The sequence below is a fragment of the Mus caroli genome, unplaced genomic scaffold (genome assembly GCF_978045245.1).
Source record: "Mus caroli unplaced genomic scaffold, Mus_caroli_1 scaffold_4, whole genome shotgun sequence".
NCBI classification, from domain to species: Eukaryota; Metazoa; Chordata; class Mammalia; order Rodentia; family Muridae; genus Mus; species Mus caroli.
Window position 1 is genome coordinate 64,041,746 of NW_028227259.1, and position 4,967 is coordinate 64,046,712.

A 4,967-nucleotide genomic window follows, 5' to 3' on the forward strand; every position below is an offset into this window, starting at 1 on the left:
TATTTGCCAGATGTTATTGTTGACTGGAAGGCTGAACAAGCTCACCCTTTCTTTTTCTTTCTATATTCTGGCTGGCTGGTTAAACTCAACAGCTCTTGCTCAAAACCTCCTCTCTAAGCTGACTGATTCAAACCGGCTCCTCCTGAGTTTTGGCTAAATTGCTCTACATGGCCTCAAATTAATTCTGGCCCTCAGTTCTAATCTTCTGGCTTCTCATTCTATTGCCTATTCTGTCTGAATTTGCAACTTGTCTCTGTAAAACGGTCCTGGTTAAAATCTCTCTCTCTCTCTCTCTCTCTCTCTCTCTCTCTCTCTCTCTCTCTCTCTCTCTCTCTCTCTCTCTATCTCTCTCTCCCCTTGTCTCCCCATCTCCCTCTCTCCTTCTCTCCCTCTCTCCTTCTGTTCTGCTTTCTTAAGTCATCTTGTGCTTGTGCTGTTCTCTTAAGTATCTTGAGTAGCTTCTCTTTCCTGTCCTATTCTCTTGAGTGTTGGGTGTAACCTATCTTTGACTCCTGTCAAATCTTTCTCTGATTCATCACTTTGTCTGCCCCTCAATTAGACAGCACTTTCAAACATGGCTGCTTCCTTCTACAAGTCAACTTTACCTATATTGATTAGTTTAAAGTTGTATTCTAAAGATGTGACCAGTAGGTCAACAAGCCTCATGTCTTTACCTCAACATTTAGTTCTGAATTCTCAGAATACCAACACCACTCAGAGCTTTGCATCTTTTCTAGGATTTGAAAACTGCTCCTTAGTCTTGCAAAGCAAGCACTCTTAAAAATCGTGTATTTATATTCGTTTTGATTTTTCATTTATTGAATTTGATGTTTATTACAAGATTTTCTTTTGTTTTTTAGTTATCACATCTTGTATTTTAAGGAATCAAGTATCATACACTAAATTCTTAAAATGATGTTAAAATATAGTTCTAATTTTGATACTAAATAATTTTATGGCATTCTAATATATGTTCTTTTGGGGGAGTCATTAATTTGTTATATAGACTGAAAACAGGACTTTATATATTCAAGGCAGGAACCCTATTTAGCTGATGAATTTTGAAACACTTTGCATCTCTTTGCAGATCTTTAGTATACTTATATGTATGTAATACATATGTATTGTAAAATATATATTATATACATGTATATCATTGTTAAATACTAATGTGGCATAAATAAATCATTGAATATACTAAACTGCCAAATCCATACATTTTGAACATTTTAAAATCAACTTATGAATATCTAACTCTACTCAAATAGAACCATATTACAATCAACTAACAACATAACTGAAATAAAGAGTGACAGCTAAACATCTTGATTATAGAATTTCTTAATTCATTGTCATAAATTACTTTTTCAGTTATAGAATAACTGAGTAATAATTTCAGCCATTGAACTGTATGTCAACAATTTACTGTCAATATGTACATAGCTTCCTTTAAAATCAACCAGTTGATGGTACTTAACAATGATATATTTTATAAAAATTCAATGAGTCTGATAAATAATTAAGAAATATAGATATTTTGATTCAATTTTTAATGAAGTAAAGTTTAGTATAAGATTCATGGAATTTGGCTGTGCACTTTATTTTGTTTTGGTGAGTGAATGTGAATGTGTATCAACATATAATTAAATATAGGTGATTGATGATATTTTTCACATTTATCATACATATGTCATAGAGAAAGAGAAATTCTCAGTAAAATGTATAAGCTATTGATTCCTGTCAGCTTACTGTAGGTTCTTGGCATGAGCTCTATAACAGTAATTGTGGACCTTAAAAATTAGCTCTGGTTCAAAGTTTGAATGATGTATTTTACTGAAAAACTGGAGCTTTGCTGATGTCATATATTGATTTATGTTGGTAGTAGATACTGCAATATAGAGAAAAGCTCACCACAATGCAAAGTATTTATTTTTTGAAGGAACAGAGGGATTCAGGCTTCTTGGAAATGACTGGTACCTAGCTAGCTCACTACAATTACTTCATTCACACATCATACAAGTCTAATCAGGGCTGGAAAAGGTTCTAGTTATCTAAAAAATCTTACCCTTGCTGCCCATGAGAGCAGATAACCCACACAAATCTCAGTCCCTTTTGACTGTGAATAACCATAACCAAAATTGCAAGGAGTACCTTGGGACAGCTACAGATTCCCACATAGCAACAAGTGCAGATTTTCTAGAGAAACGACATTTCCTAAAGATTCAGAAAGTCGTATAACAATTTTTTCAGCCTCTATAGATTGACCCAAACATAGCAAAGCTTCTGCTGAAATATTTAACTGAAACCCAGACACAAAAGCTTCGCTATACATATCTTTTAAAGCCAGGAATAATGGCTTTGCTATACATTCACTTAAAGCCCTAAATAAAAGCTCTACTGTATATACCAGTACAGTTGTATTTTATTGATTTTTTGAAAATTACTGGACTGTGTCTAGGGACATGATGCTTTGGGTAAAAGAACATGTTTCTCAAAGATAACAACCTAAGTTAGATTCCATTTGCCAAACCCAGAAGCATATTTCTAATATGATATTCTCCAATGTCAATTCCCTAACTAAGTGATAGCAGGTGAATAGAGGAAACTCATCTACTTGGTAGATAAACTTGAACTTCTCAGAGCCTTAATAGCACTTTTGAAAACAGCATATTATAAACCATTAGGACAAGTAATGCTAGGGGAAACAGTTTAAAGGTTATTAATGAGAAGGACAGCCCAGGCTTTATTCAAGAAAGATATTGTAGGACAGTGAAAGGCAGCCTGGTTCTGGTGGAGCACAGGCTGGAAACCCTGATGACCCTAAGGAACAGATGGCAGTTTGCCAAGATCCCGACACAGGGTCGCAACCCTCCATAGATCTGTGGCCATCAGTCACGTAAGGTCAATGCCCTAAGCCCCTGCACAAGTAAAGGATGTGACCACAGGTCATGTAGCCTCAAGGCAGATCTCCATTCTGATGATTATATCTAAAGACCTGGAGGATTAGCCAGTAAACTCCCCTTCCCAGACACTCCTCCCTGCAAAAGGTATTTAACTTTAAGCCCACCCTGTGAAACTGGGTATTGTTTTATTAATATACCTTCCACCATGACAATAAATGTCTTAAAACCATGGACTGCCTCTTTTCATCAGGATCCACCATGGGCAGCAATGGAAGAGGTCTTCACCAAAAGAGCTGGATACCTAATCTGCTTTCACAAGGCCTGTATCAAGCCAAACCACTCTTCAAACAAGCCAAGAACTCTCTCCTCACTGCTGGACCCAACACAAGCTCTCCTTTCTTTTCCCCTTTGCCCCAGAGCTAGATCCTGTCTGCAGGTCCCCACTCCATTCTCAGCCCTTGTGCAGCATCCAGTGGTGCCTGGGTAACCAAGATCCTGAGAACCAGATGGCCCTGGCCTCTGTGCAGGTTGGGGACCTTCAGCCAGTTCCTGCTGTCCCTGGAACCTCAGACTGCACTCCTTCACCCCCAAAGCTGTGTCCCCGCAGCTTCCCATAGCTTGCCCGGTGCTGCAGTGGGGTAATTACAGTCCAACTCCCACGTCTACCTCCTGGAGTGGCCCAAGCCCAGTGGCAGTGGCAGAGCAGATGCTGGACACCACAAGCCCTACCAAGTATGACTGGAAAGGGGCCTGTAGCCAATTGTCTGCTTACAGGTGGGAAGTTATAGGACAGAATAGAGGAAGAAGGAAGAGAACTAAAAGATTTTCTGTTTGGATCTGTTGCTGGCTATTTCTAGGCGTAGCTTTGGAATCAAGACGAGAGGTGAGCTGAAAAATGTCACGTGATAATAATCAACCCCATGTGATCAGCCCTTGCTGATGATCAGTGTGTGTGGAAGGCAAGATTCTGGAATAAACAGTTATTTCATTTCTGGGAATCAATGTGCTTTTACTTTGGGGGACTTGTCACTGGTTAACCAAAATGGGAAAACTTAACAAAATGGTATTATTATGCTAATCATATCTGAACAATTTTTTTACATTATTTATTTTGTGTGCATGTATGTATGTGCACATATGTGTAAGTCACAGCATGTGTAAAGTCCAGAATTTTTTTATGGCCATAGAATTTTTTGTATTTATATTTTTTAGTTGTCTTATTTATGATCAACTGAATAAAATAATTTCTTTTTGTTAAATATACAAATCAGTTATACCATCCAAATGATATAGGCAAGCATTAAAAGTCAAACACTCTGATCTTCCCAATGACAAATAACGAAGGTCTGAAGGAACATTATGAGTTAGATTCTATTGTCAAGCTACTGAGACAGAGAGAAACCTAGATAAAGTCTAGGCAGAAATCTGAAAGCAGGAAGTTAATTCCTGTCCACTTTCATTTCTTTCACTTCCATGATTGGCTGTCTGCATACCTCGACCTGAATATACATCTGACATTTCAACCTAACATGTCTATAACCCTGCTCATTATTTTCTCTAGGATAGCTTTAAGCCATCACGGTCAATATTATTATTCTGACAGCTCAGCAGGGTAAATATATATAGTTATCTTTGATTTCTTTTTGGTCAGCCATATCTAATATATGAAAAAAACTTCCAAAGTATTATTTTTTTCAAATGGGTTCCTACTTTCAGTTTCTATAACCAATCTATTAGTAAAATCAGAATAAAGATGCCTCTGTTGTCAAACTATATATACTTTTATTCAATGGATGAATCCAAATTTATTTTAATGAAGCTATTCTGAAATACAATGTCACCCAAATTTATACTTCCAATAATATTGAGATCATACTTAATCTAAATCAAATTGAAGCTACTGTAACATACCCTAGGTCTCATTATTCTTTGTTTTTCGTTTAATTTTCCTATCATTCTAGGTGCTTCCCATATCTGTTGTTGATTTGAGAAACAAGAAACTACATTTAGTTATTCTATTTCCTATTTCATCTTCCTGAATTCCTACATTATAATTAAAATATA